The sequence below is a fragment of the Ricinus communis genome, chromosome 9 (genome assembly GCF_019578655.1).
Source record: "Ricinus communis isolate WT05 ecotype wild-type chromosome 9, ASM1957865v1, whole genome shotgun sequence".
NCBI lineage: Eukaryota > Viridiplantae > Streptophyta > Magnoliopsida > Malpighiales > Euphorbiaceae > Ricinus > Ricinus communis.
Window position 1 is genome coordinate 16,939,537 of NC_063264.1, and position 10,627 is coordinate 16,950,163.

A 10,627-nucleotide genomic window follows, 5' to 3' on the forward strand; every position below is an offset into this window, starting at 1 on the left:
TGGATGGCAAGTAGTAGAATAAAGCAATTTAGTTCCTAACTTACCCCATAGCACACGCCAAAAGTGACTTAGAAATTTAACATTTCTATCACTAACAATGGTCTTAGGTACTCCATGCAAACGCACAACTTCTCTAAGAAACAAATCAGCAATATGGACAGCATCATCACTTTTATGGCAAGGGATAAAGTGAGCCATTTTACTAAACCTATCCACAACAACAAATATATTATCTCTACCTTTCCTAGATCTCGGCAAACCAAGCACAAAGTCCATAGACAAATCTGTCCAAGGAACATCAAGAATAGGTAAAGGTGTATATAACCCATGGGGTTGCAATTTGGACTTAGCTTTCAAACACACAATGCATTGACCACAAATTTTATGCACATCACGTTTCATGCATGGCCAATAAAAATGCTCAATCAGAATATCATAAGTCTTTTGCACCCCAAAATGACCCATTAAACCGCCCCCGTGTGCTTCCCTAACCAATACAGCCCGCAAAGAACAATTAGGAATACAAAGGTGATTTTTCTTGAAAAGAAATCTGATATGGAATCAGTCCAACAAGAGGTCCATCACACAGCTCAAGTGCAAGATAATGATGCTACGGTCCATGCCTTGCTAGTGCATGAAAATGCTAAGCAAAGATCAGAACATTTCATGGGATTCTCATCAAAACAAACCTTTATCACTTGCCTTAATTGGATGGTTGAATAAAAGCTTGAAAAGGGGAATATTTGCTGCTCATTATGTTCAGTTTTTGTTGTTCATAAAGGTGGACGTTTTTGGAGTTATTCCTTACTCTATTTGCTGCTCATTATGTTCAGTTTTTGTTGTTCATAAAGGTGGACGTTTTTGGAGTTATTCTTTGTTTAATTTGCTGTTAGAATATCAGTTTTAAGTGTGTAATAAAACCTTTGTAATCAGCCTTTAATAGCTGTTACAAAGATTTTCTTTATTTAGCACTTTTATTTGCTGTTTAATTAGGGATGTTACAAGAGAATGTGAATCCTTGTAGCTGGTCAGTTTTTAGGAGGAAGTTGAAGAGTTTATCTATGTCATGTAACTCTTCTAGTGGTTGAGTATAAATAGAACTCATGGCCAAGTGTTATAGGCATTGAGAGTTGAAAACAAATCTGATTTCTTTGTGAAATTATTCTAAGTGTTTTACTTTGTGTTTACACGCCCTTTTGCTCTTACTACTTAGTGTTTGAGAGTAGAAGTTTGAGAGTGCTTTACTTAGTGTCGTGTTCTTTTATTTGTTCCCTACCATTCAAAGTACTCAAACTCATTCCAAAAACGATCCTATTCCTTTTCCACATCAATTGGTATCAGAGCTTAGGCTTTGGAGAGTGTGAGTTTCGTACAAAAAAAAACAGATTACGTTGCTGAAAATAGGTCTGAAGGTTTTGATTCGTATCTCCCTTGTTCCTGAAGATTTTTGAGTGTTTCTTGAGTTTAAATTGTTTTTCTCTTTGAGAGTTTTGTGATTGTAAAGTTACAAAATTTTTGAAGTCCGTTTGATATTTTTCTTGGTTGATTAAAATTGCACGCTATTGTAATGGAAACAAATCAGTCTAATTCTGAAATGTTGGCTGCTATCATGAAGCAACTTCGTGAGCTACAAGGAGACTTGAGGAAACATGAAGCTAGGATGGATGCCATTGCAGAACTATCCTTAAAGATGGGAGAACGTGTTGGAGACTTGGAGAACACAGCAAGCTCCAGTGGGAATCCTACCTATCGAAATTTTCAAGAAGAAGATAGGAGTTTCAAATTGGAACTTCCTGAATTTGATGGCTCAAGTGATCCGGAAAACTTCTTAGATTGGGTTCGAAGAATGGAAAGTGTCTTTGATTATAAAGACTTTGATGATAGGAGGAGGTGTAAGATGGCTGTCCTTAGATTAACAAAGCTTGCTGGGCTTTGGTATGACAATCTAAAAGCCAAGAGACGAAGAGAAGAGAAAGAAAAGATCGAGTCATGGGAGAAACTCAAGAAGAAAATGGAGAGGCGTTGGGTACCACGTGAGTATGAGCAAGATCAATATGTCAAGCTAACTCGACTAACTCAAGGCGATCTCAGTGTTGATGAGTATGTTCGTGAATTTGAGAGGCTAGGCTTGATGTGTGACTTGCAAGAGAAGGAGCCCTCAAGATTGCTCGTTTCACTAAAGGGCTGTCCAAACCCATCTCTCACAAGGTAGATCTTATGAGCTTTTCTACTTTTGATGAAGTTGTGACAGTAGCTAGGAAGGTGGAAGCACAAGTGAAACAGGAGAAGCCTAAGGCGAACACAAGTGGCGTCAAGACTCCATATAAACCATACATACCTTTTAGGAAGAGTGAGTCTTCTTCTAGCTCTTCTAAACAACTTTCTTCTACTAATCCTTCAAAGTTTCAAAGTGGAAAATCTAGTTTTAAGCAAGAAGGATTCAAAAGGACTTGTTACAAGTGCCAAGAACGTGGGCATATTGCTAGTGAATGCCCAAAAAGGAATATTCTCACAATTCACCCGAGTGAGGAGGATTCTTACAGCTATGAATCTGAAAGTAACAATGAAGATGTTGAGGAGTATGATGCGGAGGAGAATGACAACCCTCTTTGTGGAGTTGTTAGGAGAGTCTTACATTCCGAACCTCTCAAAGACATGCAGCAACGAGAGAACCTTTTCCATACAAGGTGCAAGGTTCTTGATAAGACATGTGATGTGATTGTTGATGGAGGATCATGCACGGATGTGGCATCCACAGAACTTGTCAGTAAGCTTAAGCTTCCTCTTCGAAATCATGCTAAGCCTTACAAATTGATGCAATAAAGATAAGAATTACAAATGATCCTTTAAGCTTTCAAGGAGGTCCAATGACAAGATCCAAGTCCAAAAGTATGCAAGAAGCTTTGTTGGGCTTAATTAAAGACATTTGGAATGTTCAAACACAACAAGGCTCAGTCCAAGATTTAGGATTGCAAAAAGGATCCAAAATCATCAATTTAGTGCAATAAGTTTGGGCTGAACTCATAGGTCCAATAAGATTCATTTGAAGCCTTTTTTTTATTTTCATTTTATTAGGTTTTTCTTAAGTTATGGTGTGATTAGTTATCTTTTAGAGTTACAAAATAGATGCACATAATTAGTCATAATTTGGAGTTACAAAATGGATGCACATAATTAGTTGTCATTTGGGAGTTATAAAAATGAGTGACATCAATGTAAAAACAGCCACTTTTAATAAGTTTTAAGGGGAATTAAAGGGAAAAACGTGGGAAGCTCAAAAGACATCCATTTAGGTTTCTTTGTCTTGTTTTGGCTATAAATATCAAAGCCAAATCCATTTGTAAACATAGAATTTTGAATGATAATCTTTGTTTGCTCTTTGTGAGTGTTTTTGCTTAAGTTCTTGCATGAACTTTGAACTTATCAAACTAATTTTAGTTTGTGGCGTTCTCTAACCAAAATCTTGTGTTTGATTCGTAACTTATCAAATCATACTTGGTTTGTGGCGTTTGGAGTTGAATTCAAGTGCTAGTTTCATTGTTGGAACTAGTTTTTTCTAACTTCACTTGAGGAGATCCTTGGGTTTTGGAATCATCTTGACTTGAGGGTGTTTTCTTGCATTCCATATGTATCGTAACTCATTAGTTATTGGGGTGTATGGTTGCTAAGATGATGATTTCCTATCATTTGGTATCAGAGCTTGCTTCAAGTTGAGGTTTGCTTATCTTTGTGTTTTGTGTGTTATTAAAGTTTCTCATCTTCTTTATTTTTTTTTGTGCCAAATTCTTCTTGTTTCAATATTTTCCTTCTAAGTACTCTTTCTTTTCAAAGTTTACACCTTTGTGCGCATAAAGTAAAACTTCGTTGTCCCTTGCTAAAAGAAAATTGTGTTGTTCATAATTTCTTTTCACTTGTGTTATTATCATTAAAAAAAAAAGAATCACCAGATCAAAAAAAAAAAAGAGAAAGTTTGGCGGCATAGAAATCCTATTCTATTATTTTATTTTATTGCTTTCTTGTGTCTAGCTACTTTAAATTTGGCCTGACCTAACAAAATCTAGACCAACCTTTTTTTCTTCTTTTCACTCCATTGAATTGCCATAATCTGATTTGGTTTGTTTAGGTGATTAGTTCATCTAAGAACCTAAAGCAAAAGCAAGAGAGGTAAAAGGCAATAGTTGATGCAATAAAGACAAGAATTACAAATGATCCTTTAAGCTTTCAAGGAGGTCCAATGACAAGATCCAAGTCCAAAAGTATGCAAGAAGCTTTGTTGGGCTTAATTAAAGACATTTGGAGTGTTCAAACACAACAAGGCTCAGTCCAAGATTTAGGATTGCAAAAAGGATCCAAAATCATCAATTTAGTGCAATAAGTTTGGGCTGAACTCATAGGTCCAATAAGATTCATTTGAAGCCTTTTTTTTATTTTCATTTTATTAGGTTTTTTCTTAAGTTATGGTGTGATTAGTTGTCTTTTAGAGTTACAAAATAGATGCACATAATTAGTCATAATTTGGAGTTACAAAATGGATGCACATAATTAGTTGTCATTTGGGAGTTACAAAAATGAGTGACATCAATGTAAAAACAGCCACTTTTAATAAGTTTTAAGGGGAATTAAAGGGGGAAACGTGGGGAAGCTCAAAAGACATCCATTTAGGTTTCTTTGTCTTGTTTTGGCTATAAATATCAAAGCCAAATTCATTTGTAGAAACAGAATTTTGAATGATAATCTTTGTTTGCTGTTTGTGAGTGTTTTTGCTTAAGTTCTTGCATGAACTTTGAACTTATCAAACTATTTTTAGTTTGTATGCGTTCTCTAACCAAAATCTTGTGTTTGATTCTTAACTTATCAAATCATACTTGGTTTGTGGCGTTTGGAGTTGAATTCAAGTGCTAGTTTCATTGTTGGAACTAGTTTTTTTCCTAACTTCACTTGAAGAGATCCTTGGGTTTTGGAATCATCTTGATTGGAGGGTGTTTTCTTGCATTCCATATGTATCATAACTCATTAGTTATTGGGGTGTGTGGTTGCTAAGATGATGATTTCCTATCATTTGGTATCAGAGCTTGCTTCAAGTTGAGGTTTGCTTATCTTTGTGTTTTGTGTGTTATTAAAGTTTCTCATCTTCTTTATTTTTTTTTTGTGCCAAATTCTTCTTGTTTCAATATTTTCCTTCTAAGTACTCATTCTTTTCAAAGTTTACACCTTTGTGCGCATAAAGTAAAACTTCGTTGTCCCTTGCAAAAAAAAAAAAAATTTATGTTGTTCATAATTTCTTTTCAGTTGTGTTATTATCATTAAAAAAAAAAAGAATCACAAGATCAAAAAAAAAAAAAGAAAGTTTGGGTAGCATAGAAATCATATTCTATTATTTTATTCTATTGCTTTCTTGTGTCTAGCTACTTTAAATTTGGCCTGACCTAACAACTTAATCTAGACCAACCTTTTTTTTCTTTCTTCTTTTCACTCCATTGAATTGCCATAATCTGATTTGGTTTGTTTAGGTGATTAGTTCATCTAAGAACCTAAAGCAAAAGCAAGAGAGGTAAAAGGCAATAGTGGTGAGACTAGCATCGAGAAAAGCCAAAACTTTGAGTGAAACACGAGCGGTGTGGCATTTTAATTGAGAGAAGCATGCGAGCGAGTGTTTTTGTGAGGCTATACTAATTTGTTTTTTTAGGTTTTTGCACAATGTCAAAAGAACAAGTTTCAAGTAGTGTTGGAGCGTCCATTGAGCAAACTTTGCAAGCAATGCAAAAGGAGTTTGAAAGAATGTATAGGCGAATGGATGATGTTGTTGAAAATATGAGAAGGCAAGGTGAAACTATTACAAGGATTCAAAACGAGCCTAGAAGAGAAAGGCAACTAGCCTATGAACAAGAGGATTATGATGCCGAAGATGACTTGGACGATGACCAAGCAACCACTTTTGGTGGAGATGGCCATCCTAGGAGACACAATAGGAGATCAGGGCAAGATGGTGTAGATCGCAACCTAGGTAGCATCAAAATGAAAATTCCTTCCTTTCAAGGAAAGAATGATCCTGATGTCTACTTGGAATGGGAGCAAAAGGTGGAGATGATCTTCGAATGCCATAACTATTCGGAGGAGAAAAAGGTAAAACTTGCTGCCGTTGAGTTTTGTGATTACGCTAGTGTTTGGTGGCATCAATTGTGTAGGGAAAGGAGACGAAATGGAGAAAGACCCGTAGGGTCATGGATGGAGATGAAACGCATCATGAGGAAGAGGTTCATTCCTAACTATTACTATAGAGATTTGCATCAACGATTGTAAACTCTAAGGCAAGGAACCATGAGTGTGGAGGAGTACCACAAAGAAATGGAAATGGCAATGATTAAAGCAAATATGGAGGAGGATAGAGAGGCCACCATGGCAAGATTCTTGAATGGTCTAAACAAGAATATTGCTGATCTTGTGGAGTTGCAACATTACGTGGAGCTTGAGGACATGGTGAATGTGGCCATGAAAATTGAAAGGCAACTCAAGCGAAAAGGTGCAAGTAAGTTTGATTCTAAACTTAATTCGAGTTCTAGTTCTTCTAATTGGAAATCGAATTGGAGTAAAAAGGATGATAAATTTGCTAAGCCTAAAGTGGATGAGAATAAGAATAAAAATGAAATAGGCAGCAAAAACAAAGTTGAGAATCAGGCTAATCAATCTAGAAGCTTGAAGTGTTTTAAGTGTCTTGGACATGGTCATTATGCACGTGATTGCCCTAATAAGAGGACCATGATTGTTAGAGATGGAATTGTTGAATCTGAAAGTGAAAATGAAAATGATGATGAGAATGATGACATGCCAACTTTAGAGGATGTTAGTGATGTTGAGTATGCTAAAGGGGATGTGTTAGTAGTACAACGCACACTTAGTTTGCAATGTAAACACGATGAACATCGAGAGCAGCGTGAGAATTTGTTTCATACTCATTGTTTAATTGCTAATAAGTTGTGTAACATTGTTGATAGTGGAAGTTGTACTAATGTTGCTAGTACTTTGCTTGTGGAGAAATTGAAATTACCAACTACCAAACACCCAAGGCCTTACAAGTTGCAATGGTTGAATGATAGTGGTGTTGTGAAGGTAAATAAGCAAGTGCTAATTTCTTTTTCCATTGGGAGATATAAGGATGAGGTGCTTTGTGATGTAGTTCCCATGTATGCCGGACATGTTTTATTGGGAAGACCTTGGCAATATGATAGGCGTGTGATTTATGATGGATTCAAGAATCGATATTCCTTGACTATTGATGGACAAAAGTTCAATCTTAGACCATTACCTCCCAAGGCCATTTTTGATGATCAAGTGAGAATTAAACAACAATATGAAGAGCTTGAATCTTCATATGGGGAATATCAGGGGAGGGAGCAAGAAATAGTGAAAAAAGAAAAAGGTGAGGTAAGTGGTAAAAGTGAGTGTAATGGGAAACACAAGGTGAGAGAAAACAAGGGAGATGAGAGTGAAAGAAAGATGAATGTGTATGCAAAGCCAAGTGATGTGAGGAGAACACTAACCTTGAGGCAGCCCTTACTTGTACTCATGTACAAGGAAGTTTTGATGATTTCTAATGATCTTAATAAGGATTTGCCTTGTGTTGTTCTTGAGCTTTTGCAAGAATATGAAGAGCTTTTTCCCGAAGATGTGCCTAAAGGATTACCACCAATTCGAGGAATTGAACATCAAATTGATTTCATTCCGGGTGCAAGCATACCTAATAGGCCAGCATATAGATGCAACCCCGAGGAGACAAAAGAAATCCAAAGGCAAGTGAGTGAGCTTATGGATAAGGGGTACGTAAGAGAAAGCATGAGTCCTTGTGCGGTTCCTGTAATTTTAGTGCCTAAGAAAGATGGTTCATGGAGGATGTGTGTTGATTGTCGTACGTCAACAAAATAACGGTAAAGTATCGCCATCCTATACCTAGGCTAGATGACATGTTGGATGAATTGCACGGTGCTTGTGTGTTTTCTAAAGTGGATTTAAAATCTGGATATCATCAAATAAGAATGCGTGAGGGTGATGAATGGAAAACCGCTTTCAAAACAAAACATGGATTATATGAGTGGTTAGTCATGCCGTTTGGTTTAACTAATGCTCCAAGCACTTTTATGCGATTGATGAATCATGTTTTGCGCGCTTTCATTGGAAAGTTTGTAGTGGTTTATTTTGATGATATTCTTGTGTATAGCAAATCTTTAGATGAGCATGTAATACACTTAAAGCTGGTTTTTGATGTGTTAAGGCAAGAGACATTATATGCTAATCTTAAGAAATGCACTTTCTGCACTAATGAAATTACTTTTCTTGGATATATTGTTAATGACAAGGGAATTCATGTTGATCAAGAAAAAGTAAAAGTAATTAGAGAGTGGACAAAACCTACTAGTGTGCATGATGTTAGGAGTTTTCATGGTCTTGCTAGCTTTTATAGGAGATTCATTAAGGATTTCTCTACAATTGCTGCACCTTTAACTGAATGCATTAAAAAGAATGTGGGTTTCAAGTGGGGAAAAGAACAAGATGATGCTTTTAACTTGCTAAAAGAAAAACTTAGTTCAGCACCTTTACTTGCTTTGCCTGACTTTGCTAAAACCTTTGAGGTTGAGTGTGATGCAAGTGGAATAGGTATTGGAGAAGGAAGACCAATTGCGTTCTTTAGTGAGAAGCTAAGTGGAGCAAGTCTAAACTACCCAACTTATGACAAAGAGTTTTATGCTTTGGTAAGAGTTTTAGAGACATGGCAGCACTATCTTTGGTATAAGGAATTCATTATACACACCGACCATGAGTCTTTGAAATATCTCAAAGGACAAGGGAAGCTAAGCCGTAGGCATGCTAAATGGGTGGAATTTATTGAATCCTTTCCATACATCATCAAGTACAAACAAGGTAAAGAGAATGTTGTTGCCGATGCTCTATCTAGAAGGTATGCTCTAATTTCTACACTTGATGCAAAATTATTGGGTTTTGAGTTCATTAAGGAATTATATAATTCAGACCATGATTTTGCTAATGTATATGGGGCATGTGAGAGAGGGGGGTTTGACAAGTTCTATAGACATGATGGTTTTCTTTTAAAGAAAATAAGTTATGCGTGCCTCAATCTTCTTTAAGAGAGTTGCTTGTGAGGGAGGCACATGGTGGGGGTTTGATGGGGCACTTTGGTGTGAGAAAAACTTTAGATGTTTTAGAAAATCATTTCTTTTGGCCACAAATGAAAAGAGATGTTCAAAAAATATGTGAGAGATGCATCACTTGTAAACAAGCTAAATCTAAAGTGATGCCTCATGGGTTGTATACTCCACTTCCCATACCTAATGAACCTTGGGTAGACATTTCTATGGACTTTGTTCTAGGATTACCTAGGTCAAGGGGAGGGAAAGATTCTATTTTTGTTGTTGTTGACAGGTTTAGCAAAATGGCACATTTCATTCCATGCCACAAGACAGATGATGCAACTCATATTGCGGGGTTGTTCTTCAAAGAAATTGTAAGATTGCATGGGGTTCCAAGGACAATTGTCAGTGATAGAGATGTCAAGTTCCTTAGCCACTTTTGGAAGACACTTTGGAGCAAGATGGGAACAAAGCTTCTATTCTCAACAACTTGTCATCCACAAACGGATGGACAAACGGAGGTGGTTAATAGGACTCTCTCACAACTATTAAGGGCAATAATTCAAAGAAATTTGAAGAATTGGGAAGAATGTTTGCCACATGTTGAGTTTGCATACAATAGGAGTATTCATGGTACAACAAATTGTTCACCTTTTGAGATTGTATATGGGTTCAATCCATTAACTCCAATGGATTTATTGCCATTACCCATTGATAAGGCTAATTTTGAAGGCAAGCAAAAAGCTGAATTTGTTAAAAGCTTACATGAGAATGTGCGTACTCAAATAGAGAAAAGAAATCAACAATATCAAAAGCAACACAACAAGGGGAGAAAGAAAGTTGTATTTGAACCGGGTGACTGGGTTTGGGTACATTTGAGAAAGGAAAGATTTCCAAGCCAAAGGAAGTCTAAATTAATGCCAAGAGGGGATGGGCCATTCCAAGTTCTTGAAAGAATTAATGACAATGCCTATAAGATAGATTTGCCAAGTGAGTATGGCAATGTGAGTGCTTCTTTTAATGTTGCTGATCTTTCTTTATTTGATGTAGGTGATGAAGTTGACAATGAGGCTGATTCGAGGACAAATCCTTACGAGGAGAGAGGGAATGATGCAATAAAGATAAGAATTACAAATGATCCTTTAAGCTTTCAAGGAGGTCCAATGACAAGATCCAAGTCCAAAAGTATGCAAGAAGCTTTGTTGGGCTTAATTAAAGACATTTGGAATGTTCAAACACAACAAGGCTCAGTCCAAGATTTAGGATTGCAAAAAGGATCCAAAATCATCAATTTAGTGCAATAAGTTTGGGCTGAACTCATAGGTCCAATAAGATTCATTTGAAGCCTTTTTTTTATTTTCATTTTATTAGGTTTTTCTTAAGTTATGGTGTGATTAGTTATCTTTTAGAGTTACAAAATAGATGCACATAATTAGTCATAATTTGGAGTTACAAAATGGATGCACATAATTAGTTGTCATTTGGGA

At 36.3% G+C, this 10,627-nt stretch overlaps 1 pseudogene; it reads left to right on the forward strand.

The window, feature by feature from the left end:
* The first annotated feature begins 5,790 nt into the window (after positions 1 to 5,790).
* LOC125371196 lies at positions 5,791 to 10,351 on the forward strand (annotated as a pseudogene).
* The last annotated feature ends 276 nt before the right edge of the window (positions 10,352 to 10,627 follow it).